Source organism: Sinocyclocheilus grahami, unplaced genomic scaffold, assembly GCF_001515645.1.
Source record: "Sinocyclocheilus grahami isolate Dianchi unplaced genomic scaffold, SAMN03320097.WGS_v1.1 scaffold16.1, whole genome shotgun sequence".
Classification (NCBI taxonomy): domain Eukaryota; kingdom Metazoa; phylum Chordata; class Actinopteri; order Cypriniformes; family Cyprinidae; genus Sinocyclocheilus; species Sinocyclocheilus grahami.
The window spans coordinates 4,178,146-4,199,300 of record NW_015505195.1 but is presented as its reverse complement, the minus strand read 5'-3'; the positions used below and the strand labels follow the sequence as shown (position 1 = coordinate 4,199,300).

Sequence of the window (21,155 nt, the reverse complement as noted above, 5' to 3'; positions counted from 1 at the left end):
TTGATTGCTTCAGTTGCACTACCAAGGACAGAAATGCTCCAGGAGAGCTCTTTTCATGCTGAGCTAAACAAAATGACCACAGCTGATCACAGTTAAAAGTCAAATGGCTTTGTGTGCTATCGAGAAGGTGATTAGCTACACCTGACTGAGTTTACAAGTCATTTTTAGGATGGGGTGATCTTTTTTCCCCAAAAACCACATCAGAAAGTCACCATAGGTCATGAGAAAGCAGTACCAGCAAAGATAAAAGCAAATGAGCAGTGACTTTGAAGTGGTAGTTTGGGGGATGAGGCTATTCTGATTATGCTCTTTGGTAAGCTTTGGTAAGTCACCGTTCTGTATAATACATATTACACCTTTAAAATGAAAATGCAATTTAGAGGCTCTCTCTCAGCGTCAGTAATGGTCAGATAGATGGAGGAAAAGGTCTCTTTTCTTGCACTAGAAATACTGCCCAGCTTTACATACTGATACAGTGAACTGACAGGATTGGAAATAGGAGTTTGTTGAGCAGGGAGTCTCCAGTATTTCCAGTATAAAAATATTTGTTTCTTTGACTTTCTTGTCAGTCTTGACAGGGTCAGGCTATCTCAGAAAAGCTGCTTGCATACAATGTGAAGCCTGAGCTTTAAGATAAATAACCTAACCTATACAATGTCATGCTTTACTATCAGGGATGAATGTTTTTCAGGGTACAAATATAGATAGGATGCAGTGTGACGTTTGCTATGCGATGTGGCCTCAATATATTTTTCTGTAATCTTGCAAAAGTGCAACCACAAACTTTTTCAAAGTTTGTTTTAAATATTTTAAGCACCTTACAGATCTTTAATCTCAAAAACTGCCCATAATCTTCTACCAAGCAGCTATGATATCACTAGAATATTCTTTCTGTGATCTCTCAGTCTATATACTTCTGGTGCCCTGGGATGCATCTCATACGTGTGTATTTGTGTGTAATGCTATTATTGATTCTCTATTTGTACAGTTTGTGTAGGTCTGTATAAATTTGCACAGGTGAGCGGTGCTTATTAATGCACCGCATGTACTTCTGAGAGCTCAGATTCAGGCCTACCACGGATATTTCCACTCATTTCTGGAAGCGGAATGCTTTTTAAAGTCAAATTATCACACGCATCTTCCTGTTTGCCAGTGAAGATGTTTGAACTCTGTGTGCGAGTTTGTGTGTGTGTGTGAGAGAGAAGAGCGTGCACATATATATCTCTCAAGCTGCACTCCTTCCTTAAGAAAACTCCAGAGCGCTGCTCACAGATAGCTTCATCCCCGACTCGACACCCCTGAAAAGGCTTCGGTAAGCCCTTCTGCACTCCGTCTGAAACTGACTGACTGACTCTGTCTGGAGGCAGGGTGCAGATAACACTTCCTCTCTCAGTTTAGGAGCTGCACATACTCTGTAACTCTTGAGAAGAGGAAATTAAGCTGTTTTCCAACTGGATTCTCAGTGTGACAGACTCAACCACAATCAGGAGTTGAGTTGAGAAAATCTGACTAATTAATTCAGCTAATGAATCATATTTATATGATAGATTTTATATATACACACTGTTCAAACGTTTGGGACCAGTATGATTTAAAAAATAATAATTTTTTGATGCAGCAAGGCTGCATTTATTTGATAAAAAATACAGTAAAAACAATAATATTGTGAAATACTATTACCATTAAAATAACTTTTCTGTTTTAATATTTGTTAGTGTAATTTATTCCTGCGATGTCAAAGCTGAATTTTCAGCAGCTCTCCGGTCTTCAGTGTCACATGATTCTTCAGAAATCATTCTAATAGGCTGATTTAATGCTCAAGAAACATTGCTTATTTCTTACTATGACAGTTGAAATATGTTTAATATTTTTGTGGAAACCAAGATAAATATTTATTTATTTAGCATTCTTTGATGAAAGTTCAAAAGAAAGTTTATTTGAAATATAAATCTTTTGTAACATTATAAATGTCTTTACTGTCACTTTTAATTAATTTAATGTATCCTTGCTGAATAAAAGCATGAATTTATTTTATTAAAAAACTTACTGAACACAAACTTTTGAAAGTTAGTGTATATGAGAAATGTATCAAAATATATACATAAAATGTATACATTCAGTGATCATTCAAAAATAACATTCTCATAACATTTGCAAAATGATAAATTAGAACGTTCCCTTAACATTCATATAACCAAGAAAACCCGTTATTAAAACATTTTTTTTTAAACTGGACATTTTGAACGTTCAGAAAACATTCAAAAATAACATTTTCATAACTTAATGGTAACGTTAGCAAAACGTTCTTAGAACATATTTTTGTTAGACGGGCTACTGCTTAAAGGAAATAAAATCAGATCATTCAGCTTCTAAATCCAACATAAAGTGTAGTGTGTTTAATTTCACAAAAGCACACATTCAGCATGTCAACAACTCCAAATTCTCTCTGTGATGTGAGTGGATGAGCAATTACACAAATGAATCACAGGATATTATGCTCCACTGTGCCACATTGGCTCAAATTAAAACCCTCTCTGCCCTCTTTCGCCTCCAGAACTGATGTAAATAAGCCAAGTATAATGGATCTAACAAGTAAATGTGTCAAACTTATTTCTAGAATTAGTATCCGGGCTCTTAATACACACACAGAGAGAGGTTGTTCACAGTAGACTACAGCAGCAACAAAATATGAGGTTTATCATTATGAACTGTGTCTTCTATCATTTCATGACTGAATGGCATCTCATTCTTTTGATTGCATGTGATGCTTGCTAAATATATTTGGTCAATTATGCTGACAAATTTCTCAGTGATTATATCACAAAGTCATCTCATCATTATTCTTGGATAATCTCATTGAAGTGTCATCAGGTTGATGGCTTCAATATGCTCAGTGTTTTCTGAGTAATTCATGTGAAAAGATTCATGAAGATGTCCACCCATGAGTCTGCCCTCTGCCTGGAAATTATAGACCTTAGGCACATGAGCTTGAGCCATGAAAATGTGTGGAAAGACTGCAGGAGTTTTGGGGAAGTGCTTTTTGCTGAATGTGAAAGTGCAAGCCCAGAGCAAAATTGCTCAGAGGATGTCCTTTCATATCTCAGGAGACTTAAATGACCTCTCAATTTACATATCAATCAAAAAATGAAAGGTGTTGGGTGCAACCTCCACTGGTGCTTTTGATGAGAGTTCATACTGAAATCTCTGACTGATGATTGCAGACTCTAAAACTCTAGAGGAGACTCTTATTCGAATGAAGGCAAAATGAACTAAATTAATAGTAACTGTGAACAAGTTCCTTGTTTATGTATTATTCGCCCAAATACACACATATATTAAATGATGTGTAGAAAACCATGTCAAAACTGAAGGCAAGGGCATCTGATTCATGCAAAGTTGGAATTTATCTACAGCACAAACTCTTCTCACCAGAATGTTGATTTTTTTTTTTTGGTGACAAGAAGTTGATTTGTTGTCAAAATAGAATGAGATTTTTTTTTAACATTATAGGCTAATCATTATAATCTTAGATCATAACAAAAATGCTCTTTAACAGTTAAGATGTTCTTGTTGAGTATGTGCTGTTTACAACCTTACTGCATCACTTGCTCCTTCGCATAGGCTATCTGGATATTTTATAAAGTGCATAGTTAAAAATAAACCGTTTTGGGAATTTTTGGATAATGGATTTTGGAAAGTTAAAGCAGTTTAAGTCATTGGTTTGGCTTCTAATGCTCTGGATTTCACCCTCTTCATCTTTCTGAGAGGCCACATCGAGACAGCAGCAGAATATATTTGTCAGTCCACACATTTCTGTTAATTACCAGAATGACAACCAGCGCATTCTATATATTCGCCCAAATACACACATATATTAAATGATGTGTAGAAAACCATGTCAAAACTGAAGGCAAGGGCATCTGATTCATGCAAAGTTGGAATTTATCTACAGCACAAACTCTTCTCACCAGAATGTTGATTTTTTTTTTTTGGTGACAAGAAGTTGATTTGTTGTCAAAATAGAATGAGATTTTTTTTTTTACATTATAGGCTAATCATTATAATCTTAGATCATAACAAAAATGCTCTTTAACAGTTAAGATGTTCTTGTTGAGTATGTGCTGTTTACAACCTTACTGCATCACTTGCTCCTTCGCATAGGCTATCTGGATATTTTATAAAGTGCATAGTTAAAAATTAAACCGTTTTGGGAATTTTTGGATAATGGATTTTGGAAAGTTAAAGCAGTTTAAGTCATTGGTTTGGCTTCTAATGCTCTGGATTTCACCCTCTTCATCTTTCTGAGAGGCCACATCGAGACAGCAGCAGAATATATTTGTCAGTCCACACATTTCTGTTAATTACCAGAATGACAACCAGCGCATTCTATAACAGAACTCACATCTGTACATTTTCAGGACTCCACATTTTCAACATAAGCTATATTATACTGGACAACCAGCTGTCTGGCACTCAAGGCCGTAACCATGTCTTGGAAGGGACCAAACCAATGAGCTTTTTATTTAAAGGACTTAAATAATTAAATAAGGGATTTAAGGGAATAAAGAAAAATAAATAAGTAAACCGTAAACGATTTTGCCTAAAATGCAGGAAACCTTATAAGCACAGCAAGATCCCTGAAGCAGACCACTCTAAAAAATGTTGGCTACTTTTAAAACTCTTTGTCATCCTAACTACAACGTTTTTGCGTTTCATGTGTTTTAATGTGTCATTTCAATAAAACTCACAGCAACGGGGATATCATTTGACGATTTTAAATCTAGTCTTCCAGTAGAGCTGCTCCCGTCAGTTTTGAGAGTTCGAAAACAAACAATGGGGACTTGCATCGTTTGCCGCGACTCGAATAACCACTGTTTGTGTGCAAACGGGAAGTTTGAGGGGCTATTTACGCATTCGTTTACCTCACTCTGTTCATCAAAGAACCCGGGTTTACGTTAAAGAGCAGGTTATATGGGTTTTTGAAAAATATCTCTTTTGCAGTTTATAACGTGGCTATCCTTAAATGAAAACATTCTGCAAAGTTGTTAATCAAAAAAGTGCATGATAAATAAAGAGATTGTCTCTCAAAAGAGAGTCGATTCTGAATCGCCTTAACGAGTCGTCATATTTTTTAATCTTTTGCCTGCTACCAGTATACGTCACTGGGTAACACATTTGCATAATCCCACCTGCCCTAGAGTCTGACCTGCCCACAAACACTTCCGCTAGTTAGTGTGTTTACATCATGTCTAGAAGAGCTTTGTATTCAGGAATACCACAGAAATACAATTTGAACCTTTTGTTGTGTGCTCATCATTTTATGGAGGACTTCTCTAAGTCCTCTATCTTTTTATTTGGACTAACAAGCTCTCCGAACCACAACCTGTAAGTACGATTGATACATTATATGCACATTTCAATTGTGTGCTCAAAATATCAAGGTTTTTTTTGCTAATATGTGATGTATACCTAGTGCAGCTTTAGGTTTCCAGGTAAAGCACGATATTACTGTCTTACTGAAATAGTTCTGATCATTCGCTGTGAACCCACTATTTCCTAGGAATGTGTCGATTAATGTAGGCTGACGTTGTTCTAATAATTACTTCGTTTAATAATAAAGAATGTAGTGTAGCGCACAGACATTATAATCATTGTGAAATTGCTGTTTATTTTGCTGCACATGCAGTTATAGGGTTAATGCGGGAGAGACAAGCGAGTTAGTTAGGCTGGTGTGCCTGTGATACAGCTGTTCTGTGTTCTGATTAAAAGTTAAGACACAGAGCATCTTTTGTCTGGCGTTCTTCAAACATTACAGTAGCCATATAGCACTCGGCTAACGTATGCACCATTATTGTTTTAAGTGTTTAACATTACAGTTTAGCAGCTAAACTTTAGCTGTGGGCACGATTCGCTTGCATAAGTGTTTTGTATTTTATGTCATTATTTTAAGAATGGATTGGAGCACTATATTATTGCTTTATGTAAAGGTGCTTTGCACTGGTGCTTTGTCAGTGGTAGTGCTCGCTAACTTGCTCAAGGACTCCTCTCTGTGCCAATCACAACAGGCTTGGCCAACTGACCGATCAGAGTAGGCTTATGGAAGGGAGGGGCTTGCTCCGAACTAGCTTGGAAGGAATAATTTCGAAATCATTGGCAAATGACACTAATATTAAAGGGGTCATATGATGCAATTTCAATTTTTCCTTTCTCTTTGGAGTGTTGCAAACTGGAGCGAATCCGCCGGCCATGCCGTTCTCAAGCCCACCGGCATCCGCTCACTCCAGCCCTCCGACCGTTCCTCACGCTAGCCCCCGGCCTCTGCTCACTCTAGGCCGCCGTGTGTGACGCTGTGTTTCGTTGTGAAAGCGAAACTACTTTGTTTGGCCTTCCAAAAATGGACACGACTAGAAATCAGTGGTTAAGTTGTATTTACAACACTGTTCCAGAACACTTCAACCCAAATATTCAGATGTGTGCAGCACATTTTATGGAGGACTGTTTCCTGATCCTGGTAGAGTAGACTACAATGCCGGCTGTTCTGACTCACAGACTGTATATTTAAAGAATTTGCCACTGACGATTCAAGTCAGTGGCGATTCAATTTGCGAGTTTTGGGCAGTGTAGAGTAGGGCTTGTTGTTTGTCATTTCTCCGATCACAAATGCAGACATGGTTTTATGTTTACGCGGCGCGATTCAACGCAACGCGTAAAAATACAGTATAAGTCATTATAATCCATAATTATGTCCCCACTGGATGCAACGAATGCCTCTTTTATAATGGGTTTTCATGTTTTTGAATCATCGCTCCGGCCTGACAGGGCATCATCACAATATGGCAAGGGGCGTAACATTTCCGTCTCACGCTTGAGGTATTCGGCCAATCACAACGCACTGGATAGCTGGCCAATCACAGCACACCTAGTTTTTTCAGACGATGAGCTTTGTAAAAATCGACGAGTTTCAGAAAGGCGGGGCATAGAGGAGAAACAATAATGTACAGTATGTGGAAAATAATGTGTTTTTTTTTACATTAAAGCATGTCAGCATATTCTGTTACACCAAATACACAATAATGATCTTTAAAAAACATCATATGACCCCTTTAAGTAGTAATGTAGTAAAACGCAGATATTAAAAGGTGAAATTCAGTAAACACCTTATTGATGGTGTAAGTTTTTTGAACCTTAAACCGCATAAACACATTTCATTACACCAAATACACCAAATACTGTTCTTATTATCAGCATCATATGACCCCTTTAAAGAAAAACGCTAGAAACATTTGTAAAAAGTATTTTTGGAGATACAAAGTATTTGTAACTTCTTAAGTTTATATCCAAAATCCAGTGTTTTTGTATAGTTACATAAAATGCTGCTGATCCTGATTTTAAAGGTTTAGACTTTACCTCCATATCCTTCTTACAGCTTTGTATCTGACTAATCAGAATATTTTTTTATATTGATGACTATGATAATTGTTTTTTGTCGTGACTTTGTGTAGGTGGAAAGCTGGGTGTTTTGTAAGAATATGCTGCAAAAGCTAATCAGTGACTTTTCTGAAAAGCTTTTTTGAAACCATATCATAACATTTCCGTCACACGCTTGAGGTATTCAGCCAATCATAACGCACTGGATAGCTGGCCAATCACAGCACACCTCGCTTTTCAGACCGATGAGCTTTGTAAAAATCGACGCGTTTCAGAAAGGCGGGGCATAGAGGAGAAACAATAATGTACAGTATGTGGAAAATAATGTTTTTTTTACTTTAAACCGCATAAACACATTTCATTACACCAAATACACAAAATAATGTTATTTTTAGCAACATCATATGACCCCTTTAAATGTATATTCTGAGAAAATTACAATGTTTTCTGGCCTTGGATGCATTTAAACCTGTTGTAGAGGACTCCAACACAATATTAGGACACTCTAAAATACCATATAACCTCCTCTTTAAGTAACCCATCGTTTTATGTTGTTTTAACTTGACAGCCGCGCTTTTTGAACGCCATGACGGCATGCAGGAGCCGCTGCAGAAATCTCAAGACGCGATGCCAACGCGCCTGCCAAGCGCGTTTACATAGAAAAAGTAGTGCAGTGGGAAAACGCGCTCTGTATGAACGGCCTGTTTATAGGCTATTACGTAAATACGGTTGTCAGTCCCACACACAGACTGTGTGCGCATAGCCAGAGTAAAAGTTATCTTTTTAAAAATGGGGCGGGAAAAGAGAGTTAATGTCGTCATGTGTTGAATCAGCTGATAAAAAGCCCCAGGGAGAGTGATGGACAGCTCATGATGTATGAGCCTTAAATTATGCAAAATACACGTGTGATGACTGCAGACGATTTAGATCAGCTCTAGGGGGGAAATAGCCAGAAAGCTGAATTTGATTTTATATGAGAGAAATAAATGTATTTTATAAGTGTACTACAAAACAGTGGCATTTACTGTCAGATTACTTATAGATTGTAATGTATAGCTGTCACATTGCACCACTCTGGTGCTTTGTGCTCCCTGTCACTAACATAGCTTCAATCCTTTATAAATATGCTATAAAATAGTTCAAGTTAAGTGCTATTACTCCATATCTTGGTAAAAAGGACTGACAGTAACAAGAGCTGATCAAATCTCTTAGTACAGATGGAGTTTTTTGAGGCAGTGAGTGGATGTTTAAGGCCTGCTGTTGCAATTTCAAGCCACTTTTTCACATACAGTGTGTGCTGCTTGTGTGTGTGTTGTGAATCAGAGGAAAATTTAGTCGTGATTCTTGTCAAGTGTTGTTCTACAGGTATGCACATGTTCATTTAAAGCTACTTGTGAGAATGTGTTTAGAATTAAAAAATATGAAGAAATAAGTATTTAATAATAATTAATTTATGCATTTAGCAGACACTTTTATACAAAGCGACTTACAGTGCATTCAGACTATACATTTTATTTACCAGTATGTGTGTTCCCTAGGAATTGAACCCTCAACCTTTTGCGCTGCTAACGCAATGCTCTACCACTGAGCCACAGGAACACTATTATTATTAATACTAATTAATAATAATTTATGTGTGGGTTGGTGTGTTTTCTCTATTAGTTCACCCATAAATGAAAATGCTGTCATCATTTAGTCTACTCTCTCTCATGTGTTTCCAAACCTTTATGACTTTCTTCTTTAAAACACAAAAGATGACATTTTGAAAAAGGTTATTTTTGTCCATACAGTGGATTTTGAATGTTGTTTTGAATCCTATACAATGTGCACAAAAATGTTTAAACATCCATCAAAATATCTTCTTTTCTGTCCTGAAGGTTATGAGGAAAGTTGAGGAATGTGTAAACGATTCATTTTAAGTTTCTTAAATCTTCTTGAACCTTTCCAAACTGGAAATCCCTGCACACTTTCCGTTCTGAACCTTTCCAAACCTTTTAAACAAAAAGGAACTTTATTAAGTTTTGGAACTGAACCTTTCCAAACCGTTCAGAGCTGCACACTTTCCCTTCCTTTCCTTTTCTCTTCTCCTCTCTTCTGTCTATCTAGGGCAGGTCGTTGTTTAACCATTTGATCAGCTGACTGCATGTCTCCTCCCACGAGTTCCAATCTCATTAAAGCATGCAGTGCATCTCTCTCCTCCAACAATCTGCTCTTTACTCTCCTTTTCTTTACCTTTTTCGTTCTCCTTCCCTCACTCTCTCTCGTTCTCCATCCTTGCTGAATCCAGCACATTGCAGTATCCACAGAGCACTCAATTTTGGGGAGAGGGCTTTGAAAATGAGAATGTGCACTCTGGGGAGCCAAGGGGTCACAGGAAAAGATGCAGGGCAGTTGCGTTGTGTTAGGTTGTTCTCGGGGGATTTTAATTGTTGCTGATTTATTTTAACGGGGAGCCGAATACAGAGAAAGAGAGTGAGAAACAGACACGGAGAGAAAAAAAAAACAGAAAGTCTGTTGCCCTGTTTTTGTCTGGTTCTTTTGTCACAGGCATTGTCAGCCATCACAGGAATGAAAGATTTTGTGACAGAACAGTACTAATGACAGGGCTCACTTTGAGGTGTTTCCCTCTCTGTCGTTCTCTATTCATGTCTATCAGGTTTCTTTCTCTCTTTTAGCTTGGCCAGCAATCTGACAGCTTGTCAAAACAAACAATAATCACAAAAGTACATGATATGTGTGTTTTTATTCTTACTGATATCCTAATTAGCTGCCATTCTAAGAAACCACTGCTTTCTGCTTTTAATCCCATGATTGACAGCAGCTCTGTATTCCAGTCTCACAGATTTTTTAGCATGCTATTTTGGTCTTTATGACAGTACTTCAATCAAACATGTCACCGTCAAAAAGATAGGAGAGTTCTGAGCAAGAAGGAAGGCTTGAACTTTGAGTAATGAGACAGCAGTGGACAGATCCTTCACAAATATCAGAAAGCACTCAGGAACTGATTTGTTACCCATTGATCTGATGTTAGATGCTAAAATGTCACAGGTTGCTGTGTGCAGAGGGTGTGCGTCAGGGTACAGTTGAAGAGGCGTCATGATCTCCATAGTGATTTCTGAATTTCATCATAGCTCTGCCCTTACATTGAGTTTGTTCACACTACCATCTGCTGGCCTCAAGTGGTACAGCAACTGCTACCAATTGTGCTCTTTGTGCTGTCCATGCTGGCGGTGAGATTTTTTTAATAATACAATCTCAGATTCTAAAGCTTTGAGTCTAATTGAGATGTTTATGATAGGATTTTGAGTAAGTTTAACCTTCCAAAACTTTTAAGCATACAAGGCACCATTTTTAATTCTGTCTATACAGACAGATTTAAAGATAGATAGATAGATAGATAGTCTTTGCAGTAAGTGTGAATCTAATCTATTCTTGACTGCTGGATTCAATAGCCTCTCCATCAGTCCATTCCGAGTGTCCATGAGACAGGTCACATGACTCAGTTCTGCCCCCTGGATTGCTCTGCTCAAAGTGGACAACACAGATCCTGTAGACCTCCAGCAAAACAATGAGGATGTTCTTGCATGTGAAGAAGATCATTAGCTGGTTCAGAACATTCTCACGTATCATGAGGTACAGACGGTAAATCAGGAATGGTCCATCCTGCAGACCCACCATTAGCAGAAGGCTCCAGACTTCACTAGAGCAGCAGGAAACGGTCCAGCTAGCTCACCCAGGCTTTGCAGCCTCTGACTGACCTTCCTCTTGGAATTTGGGATGGCTGGTTTGGGTAAGAACAAGAGAAAACTGCATCAAGGCCCAGGAGAACAAACTTAGCCCAACAATGATCACAGCCTGCTTGGTTTTCACTTGTGGCTCCTTAAACGTGTCAAAGATGTCCAGGATATCAGCTCCAAGGCCCACATAAACCATGAGGAGCTGAGATAGCTGGTCATGCGACATGTCACCCTTCGGCATCAGCCAGCGGCCCAGAACCAAAACGATCAACATGGTCTGCTCCAGAGCCTCCACCCAGTTCTCAGGATCAAGTTCCACCAACCCCTGTCTCTCACACACACACACAAATAGGCTAATCACCATGGTAACTGCCCAGACAGTGAGAGCACACAGCAAGACTGTGATAATTTGAATGGATGAATCAAAATTGTTGTTAAGATGTTATTGTAATACCAGATTAAAAAGGTTCAAACAGTTTAAAAGAAAAAATGATTTCTTTGACTCATTGGAGTGCCTCAACAAAAGATCCACTGGAGGATTAACTTAATGAAAGAGGACAACTGAGATGATATGGTTTCAAAAAAGCTTTTCAGAAAAGTCACTGATTAGCTTTTGCAGCATATTCTTACAAAACACCCAGCTTTCCACCTACACAAAGTCACGACAAAAAACAATCATCACAGTCATTAATATAAAAAAATATTCTGATTAGTCAGATACAAAGCTGTAAGAAGGATATGGAGGTAAAGTTTAAACCTTTAAAAACCTCAGAAAGGATCAGCAGCATTTTATGTAATTATATAAAAACACTGGATCTTGGATATAAACTTAAGTTACAAATACTTTGTATCTCCAAAAATACTTTTTACAAACGTTTCTAGCGTTTTTCTTAAAGTTCAATAGAAAAAAATAACTTTAAGAACTAAAATTTGTGGAATTTTTTTTTTAATCCATTTATTGGGTTCTTTTGAACATTAAGCATTGCAGCATAGATGTTAATGATGGATACATTTTTCAATAAATTTATTGTTAAGATTTACCAGTGTTTAAGTAGAATTTGTTGTATTAGACAACTTCATTACTTGGCTATTATACAATCAAATATTAAAGCCTGTCATTTTATTCTAAAGACAAAATTTAAGATGAACTTAAGAAAATATTTGAGAACTTCATTCTTAATGAAAATTTTAAATCTAAGAAATATCTTTTTTTTTTATTCTTAAAAAGATTATAATCTGGTTCGATTTTGTTTTTAGAAAGTTATTGGACATGCTTCAATATTTTTAGAGTCATATTTTGTAATACAGACTTGAATCTTTCCTGACCTACAGGTCCTGATAACTGCGGTAGACAATAAGGTGTTATCCACCTTATTTTTCAATGCAAAAGTAAGCCGTTTTATGTGAATGTGTGAGACTTCCAGTTCGTTAGCAGCTACACTCTTAAAAATAAAGGTGCTTCACGATGCCATAGAAGAATCTTTTTGTCTAAATGGTTCCATAAAGAACCTTTAACATCTAAAGAACCTTTCTGTTTCACAACAGGTTCTTTGTGGCGAAAGAAGGTTCTTCAGATTATAAAAAGATAAGAAAGAGATGGTTCTCTAAAGAACCTTTGACTGAATGGTTCTTTGTGGAACTAAAAATGGTTCTTCTATGGCATCACTGTGAAGAACCTTTTGAAGCACCTTTATTTTTAAGAGTGTATAGGGTGTAACAAGAATAACAAAGTGCAGTAAACGTTAAAACTATTTGCACTACAAACCAGTGTGTTCATACTAGTTAAAATAATACATTAAAATAATATCGTAAGACACACCAATTTGCAATATCAAGTAGCAAAACGAGCTGTTTTCAGCAGACACATGAAATTTACAAATGAAAAAAAAAACTGATTATAAGTGTGCCTTTGTACAAGGCCCACAGGTCAAAGGTGAAACTGAACTCTTTACCACTCCTAATCTATTAATCTTCTGCATTCGATTTTTTTCCCAGAATTGCAGACACTTTACAGAAAAGGGTCTGCTTTCTACAAATTAATCAAGTTCCATCTGAGCATTTTATGTTTATTATTTTCCCAGAAATATGAGTACTAAAACACCAAACACCGCAAGGAGAGACAGAGATCCTGAGTGAGTTTGTTCAAAGCTGAACTTATTTTTTCTGGTCAAGTCAGAGTTTTATTGTTAACGATTGTTTTCCACCCACCATTGTTAGAGGGATCTGGGAGAAGAATTGCGGGTCAGAGTTTGTGCTCGAGTTGATGAGCAGATTGGACTGTAGGAGGTTCAGTTCCAGGAACCAGACCGAGGGAATCACAGTGCTCGGATATAGAAACACCATAGGTGAGAACCTGCAGAAGAGTGGAACACCACATTAATGGATGGATGGATGAGCAGGCCTATTCTTTACTTTCGACTTAGTAAAGTCACCAAACAGTTGTATGTGTCAGATTCTTCTGATTGGGTGGTAAAGCTGGGTCACACCACAGAGTCCAGTGCTGCAGGCACACCAGCCCAAAGCAGACTGCAAATTACTACCATTAGCTATGCAAATCCCCACTGACACAGGCAAGCCTCTCTAAAGAGCACAGAGACTTCAAAGTGTAGTGTGCAGGAGAGAGATAGTATGCATCGAAAAGTAGTACGGCAGAGAAGGAGAGATAGAAAGGTTCAGATGGAGATCATGGTAAAGCGAAGAGGTTGATGAGAAAGACAGAGGTAAGGAGGACGTTCTCAGCAGGTCGTCCGTCCATGTCAGTGGGAGGGTAGAGTCTCATTAATAAATTTCCTAGCACAGCAATCTCAATGTGCATGAATCAAGTCTGAATGAATGTAATGATGTGCTGCTCTGTGTGAATGCAAAGGTTGTTTTTCTGAGTTGAGGGAAGGGGTTATTATTATCACCAGTCCCCGCAAGACAGACTGAAGTGCCGAGCTTGAAGAAACGAGTGTACCTTCCCACATTCTCGTTAGTGTTAATCATTATTAAAGCACCCTGCTTCTGAACCCTGTGTCTTTTTGTACTAGAACGTTTGGAATAACTCAGTAAAGTTATTTTAAAAAAGGAATAACAGATTCTCTTTTTTCTGAGACTGTCAAGACAGTTGGTAAAACAATTTTTGCCAATCACGTCCTAGTGAAAAGAGTCCTTAGTTCACCAAAAAAGGAAAACTCTGTCATTGTTTACTCACCCACATGTAGTTCCAAATTAACATTATTTTTTCTTTCACAAAACATAATATTTCTATGATAAACTATTCATTGTTGGATAAATTATATCTTTTTTTTTTATCTACAAGGCAGATAATGTGGCTGGTTGGGTCAGAGACCTAAAAAATGTGTAATGTCATTATGTCATTATACATTTGATTGCCTTGCTGTTAATCTACATGTTACTCTACTGTTCAAAAGTGTGGAGTCAGTAAACATTTTGTTTGTTATTTGAAAGAAATTCATACTTTTACTCAGCAAAGATTCAGTGAATTTGTTAAAAGTGACAGTAAAGAAATTTATAATTTTACAAAAGATGTTTACTTAAAAAATGCTGTTCATTTAAACTTACTATTCACCAAAGAATCCTGAAATATAATGATTTCCACAGAAGTAAGCAGCAAAACTGTTTTCAACATTGATGATGATTGTTTCTTGAGCATCAAATAAGCATATTAGAATGATTTCTGAAAATTCAGCTTTGCCATCACAGTAATAAATTAAATTTTAAAACATATTAAAATAGAAAACAGCTATTTTGTTTTAATTGTAATAATATTTCACAATAGTACTGTTTTTATTTTATTTTTGATCAAATTATTGCAGCCTTGGTGCATAAAACGCATCTTCCAAAACCATTAAAAAATCTTACCGACCACAACCGTTTGAACTGTAGTGTACTGTGTATCTGCTATGATAATATGTGTATGTAGATATATATATATATATATATATAATTCTATTTCAAATTCTACTTTATTATTTTCATATTGAGTCAAACAAAATGTTGCAACAAATTCATTTATAGCACTAAGCTCCAAAATGTATATAAAATTCTGCAATAATTTCAGTGACATCACTGTCATTATATTTATGTCATTGATAGGACTATAGCATAACCTCACCATTTCCATTCAGCATTGCGTGTGTATTTGATGGTGATGGCCATCTCCACCCCCAGCAGCATCACACCCATCAGCAGCAGCCAATAGGAGGGCTCACCAGTCACCTCCACTACACGCCACACTGTCAGGACGCCATGCACCGCAAACAGGAAGCGACTCAGAAGAGCCAATGAGATGTTCAGAACCCGGCACATTGTTCAATCAGCGCAGTCCGAATCAGACAGACAGAACTGAAGGGCAAAGAAAAAGCCTTTTTAATATGATACATTTGTTCTCATATATAAATGGAATACTTAAAATACTAAACATGCACCTAAAAACATACCTTAAAAGAACAGTTTGGATTATTTATTCATTGATTGGTTAATCATTGGATAAAGTTCATAAAATGGTGCTGTCTTATTTAATAAATCAATAAATAAAATACATATCTGATAGTCTCCTATGAAATATTAAAATTTGATAAACAAGTGCTTAATATTATACAAGTACTCTACCACTAAGACAACTTACTTAAGATTTCCTTAAATATCAATGCAACAGTATAAAATTATACCAGACTTACTTTCAGTGGGTTCAGCCAAAGGATCCAGATTCAAATGCTTAAGTGACTGTTATAAAATATATTCCACTTGTTTTCACAGATTACCAAAACAAAAGCTTCTACCATATCCACAAACCTCTGTCTACCCCTGAGTTGGAGACAGTCCTTTTTAACTGCAAACACAACTTATCCCCCCTGAGGTTTCAGAGACTGCTTCTGGATATGGGTGTGTGTGTGTGTGTGTGTGTGTGTGTGTGTGTGTGTGTGTGTGTGTGTGTGTGTGTGTGTGTGTGTGTCTTGTATAGATAAAAAGCAGTCTTTTGGGAAAGAGTAGGATGGAGTGTGTGTGTGCCTGAAAATGTGGGTTTGTGGGCATTTGAGGTTATTGTGACTGAACATGTCACAGATAACACTTCCTGCTGCTGCATGATCATCCATTATGATGTCATCCTTAAGGGCCCCAAGAACAAAGTTATCTACAATGAGGAGCCAGTCTTTCAGACGGCATTTTAAGACACATTTTACACATACACATCCTGATTCCACCATGCCACAGTAGTACCACCCAACTTGGGCCGTGATAAGACACCTCCACAGAAAAACATAGGGAATGCAACCTTTACAGTGGACATGGGATCATATGCTATATTAATAATAGGATTCAGAATCGTTTCTTGTGATTTTTGTAACAGGTTCTCAGACAAATTAATCGACGCTGTCACAAATCTGTTTTGTAATGTTTTGTAGGCTACTGTTTAACTCATACTATGTACTTTTTTAATGGTCACAAAGTAAGTTTCAAACCAAATGTAGTACCTACTGTATCCTATGCGATTTAGGACATAGCAACAGACTCGATTCATTCATGGATTTATCAACGTTTTGAATGATTCGGTTGAGTAAATGATTCAGTGTCTCTCTCATTAGGACAGTTACTTGTTTTGTCAATGAATGAATCAGAGTTTAACCATTTGTTTACAAATCAGTTGAATGAATGGTTCAAATGACTCACTCATAAACTTCACATTCTGGCGAAATGACATGCAGAAAGATTCACCGAAAAATCCCCACCATTATTACACAGACTGATTCTATATCAGCACTCTGATGAATAAACACATATTATCATAATGAAATTACATAATTATGAAACGTTACAAACCATATGAAATCTCATCTAAAACTTCCTGATCCCTGTAGCCTACCAAAGTGGGAATAAATGTTGGATGATCGTGTAATGTAAATTGTGACACTGTACCGCTGAATACCACGAAACATACCAGTGTATTCCAATTCCCATATATTCTTTTTAATGACTCACAAGAATGCAGCAGAACCACTGATCTACACTAGAAAACATTCGAATAGTTCAGTGAGCATAACTGGTAAGCCAATTCTCTGTAGTGAATCAAAAAATGCAGCATAGCCCGATTGGGTGAATGATTCTTATGAGCTGGGTCTTTCTAGTGAATCGGAGCTGTCTCTGGATTAATTTGACTCAAGGTTATTAGCCTACTTTTGCATCATGTCCAACTCAAAATGAACCAAAAACTGTGCTGTATGTTTAGCAAGTTGTGCTTGAGGCTCGTGACACAAAGCAGAATTGGCACTGGCGGAGTGAATGAATGAAATATATAACACGCCTAGAATCCAAAATCAAATGTATTCAGCTGAATTCATATGAAGTAGAATAAATTACATTCACTTTTCAGAGTTCTTCACATTATAATAGTGTCAGTGACATCTATGTGTGACTGTATGTGGTGCCACCTGCAGGAATGAAATGTCTAGACAGGACAGACTAACTCCTTCACACCACACAATAAATCTCGAGCATGGCACAATACATCAGCAGTGAACATTTGTTTAGGGAGGACAGCCTGTCAGGGGAGAATTCAGGTGAAGACAAACTGTGTTTGTGGATGGATTGAGTGGCCATTTATTTTGGTCATTATGAAATCCATCCCTACTCCTAGGCCCATCAACATCACTACCCACTGCTATTCATGGACCCTCTCAGAGTGCGTCTGTCATTCTCCTTCTTGAAATCATCAGCATTTTCATGAGGGGAGAGGATGAGAAAATGCCTACACTTTCAGATCTCTCTCAGGGCAGAGCCTGATATCTGTGAATGATAGAATAGCTTTTGATGAAATGGTCCATCAATACTCAGTTGCCTTTATAGTCTCCTCAGCAGAGGCTGTCTGTGATGTAGGATGCTGTCAGTGTCTTTATATAGGCTACGAGATAAAAACATCAGACTTTTGGAAGTATATGAATGTAATACACAGAACACCCAAAGAAACACAGCCAACAATGGTTAACAATGACAGAAACAGATTATGCCTTACAATATCATTTTTCCAGTGCTTAACCCACCCTGATTTGATCAAAAAGTAACAGTAAAGACATTTATAATGTTACAAAAGCTTTCTATTTTAGCTAAATGCTGTTCTTTTGAACTTTCCTATTCCTCAAAGAATACTGGGGGAAAAAACGTACACAACTGTTTTTGACATTGATAATAATAATAAAAAAATGCTTCTTGAGATGCAAATCAGCATATTAGAATGATTTCTGAAGGATCATGTGACACTGAAGATTTAAGTAATGATGCTGAAAATTCAGCTTTGCCACCACAGGGATAAACTGCATTTTGAAATATATTAAAATAGAAAAGTTATTTTAAATAAAAAATACAGTATTGTTGTTTTTTGATGTATTTTGAATCAGACTTATTTTAAAAACATTTTAAAATCTTACCGATTTAAAAACATTTGAACGGTAGTACAATTAAAACACATTTATATATACAGTGAACCCAAAAAACTACTTGGACATTAAAGTGAGACTTAAAATACATAAACTGCTCTACAATTGAAAAAAAAAAAAGATTAACCATTTAGTCCTACTATATGGTGAAGTCTCACTATATTTGACACTATATTGAGCTTTTTGGGCCACTGTAACTACTTGGACATTAAAGTAGGACTAAAAAAAATAAAACTGCTCTACAATTAAAAAAAAAAAAAGATTAACCATTTAGTCCTACTATATGGTGAAGTCTCACTATATTTGACACTATATTGAGCTTTTTGGGCCACTGTATTTCAAAGGATTCGATACAGTTACAGGCATCAAACTCTATAATACCAGCTGATAATGCAATACCAACATTTTGCCACAGGGAAGCAGTGTCTAATCGAAGGAGACAGTTTGGGGAACACAGCATTGCTTGGACTATTTGAATTACCACTAACAAAGGATTGGACTTTCTTCAATAAATGAACTGATTTTCCTTTCTTGATCCTCTAATGGGCTGGATTGATGCCAGCAGTCTGAATGGAGCAGATGCCAGCTGGAATTCATCCACACACTTGATATAGTGATCAGCACTAATGAGGAAGACGAGGATCATTTTAAATATTAAGTGGTGCCACTGGTATTTTGCTGATAATCTGATTCTACATTCAAAGAAAAAAGGTCAACAAATAAAAAGTAAATTGGGTACTTCAGATGGATTCATGTGATCCTATCTGCTTGTATAATGAAATTTAATGATCACTTCCAGGAGCCTTCCTTTATTGAAAACTGTCCATTATGTTCTTCTATTCTCCTCTACCCGCAACAAGCAAACAGAGTTGTGTGACAGTAATTCAGACAAAATTATGCCTGTCTACACAGCACTGAGTGTATTTAATTAACGTAATACATCACCGTTTTTTTTTCTGAATCTCTACCCTGTTGTCAGATGGCTCTGTAAATGAGGAACAGATGTGAGGAACAAAAAGAACTAAGGTAATTCTTGGGAACAGTTGGGAAATGATCCCACACAGTGGATTAATGTTAAATCCAAAGGCATGTTTGTTGTTAATTACCAGATTTTTGCACTCTTTCATTTAAATGGGAACAGGAATGTCTTTTAATGCCTCAGATACTATATGTCTTTAAAATGAGATAGATTTACTGGTGATGTTACTGATATAATTCCAAACCACCACAACGTTGCCAGTGTTGAGTGATGTAAATATAAAAATATTAATTAAAAATGTATCTTCAATGTTTCAGTCAGGGATTATGCTGCATTCATGCCATGTGATTACACACGTGTCGTTCTACTTGGAGCTGTTCTCCACACCCTCGGGCTCGGAACTATGGCACTATCAATGCCTAAACATGAATCTGAGGTGGTCAGGTGGTACAAGTTGTAACTCTCAGAAAGCCCCCAGTTCACAAGTTGTAATTAGAGTTCTATGAGGACATGAATGGCATGAAAGCACCTTAAATCTAAGTTTTTGAACAAATCAGTTGAGTAAATGATTCAGTGGCTCACTCATAGCAGTTACTTGTTTCATTCATGAATGAATCGGTGTGACACTGAAGATTTAAGTAATGATGCTGAAAATTCAGCTTTGCCACCACAGGGATAAACTGCATTTTGAAATATATTAAAATAGAAAAGTTATTTTAAATAAAAAAATACAGTATTGTTGTTTTTTGATGTATTTTGAATCAGACTTATTTTAAAAACATTTTAAAATCTTACCGATTTAAAAACATTTGAACGGTAGTACAATTAAAACACATTTATATATACAGTGAACCCAAAAAACTACTTGGACATTAAAGTGAGACTTAAAATACATAAACTGCTCTACAATTGAAAAAAAAAAAAAGATTAACCATTTAGTCCTACTATATGGTGAAGTCTCACTATATTTGACACTATATTGAGCTTTTTGGGCCACTGTATTTCAAAGGATTCGATACCGTTACAGGCATCAAACTCTATAATACCAGCTGATAATGCAATACCAACATTTTGCCACAGGGAAGCAGTGTCTAATCGAAGGAGACAGTTTGGGGAACACAGCATTGCTTGGACTATTTGAATTACCACTAACAAAGGATTGGACTTTCTTCAATAAATTAACTGATTTTCCTTTTTTGATCCTCTAATGGGCTGGATTGATGCCAGCAGTCTGAATGGAGCAGATGCCAGCTGGAATTCATCCACACACTTGATATAGTGATCAGCACTAATGAGGAAGACGAGGATCATTTTAAATATTAAGTGGTGCCACTGGTATTTTGCTGATAATCTGATTCTACATTCAAAGAAAAAAGGTCAACAAATAAAAAGTAAATTGGGTACTTCAGATGGATTCATGTGATCCTATCTGCTTGTATAATGAAATTTAATGATCACTTCCAGGAGCCTTCCTTTATTGAAAACTGTCCATTATGTTCTTCTATTCTCCTCTACCCGCAACAAGCAAACAGAGTTGTGTGACAGTAATTCAGACAAAATTATGCCTGTCTACACAGC

The 21,155-nt window shown here is 36.8% G+C and overlaps 1 long non-coding RNA gene and 1 pseudogene across 1 annotated transcript; one reads left to right on the top strand and one right to left on the bottom strand.

Annotated features, from left to right (window-relative positions):
* The first annotated feature begins 207 nt into the window (after positions 1-207).
* LOC107550471 (uncharacterized) lies at positions 208-13,460 on the top strand. The gene is made up of 3 exons (XR_001604671.1): positions 208-323; positions 13,247-13,297; positions 13,383-13,460. It is a non-coding gene; the product is annotated as an uncharacterized lncRNA (long non-coding RNA).
* Positions 10,855-15,476, bottom strand: LOC107550461 (transmembrane protein 26-like; annotated as a pseudogene).
* Between the last annotated feature and the right edge of the window lie 5,679 nt (positions 15,477-21,155).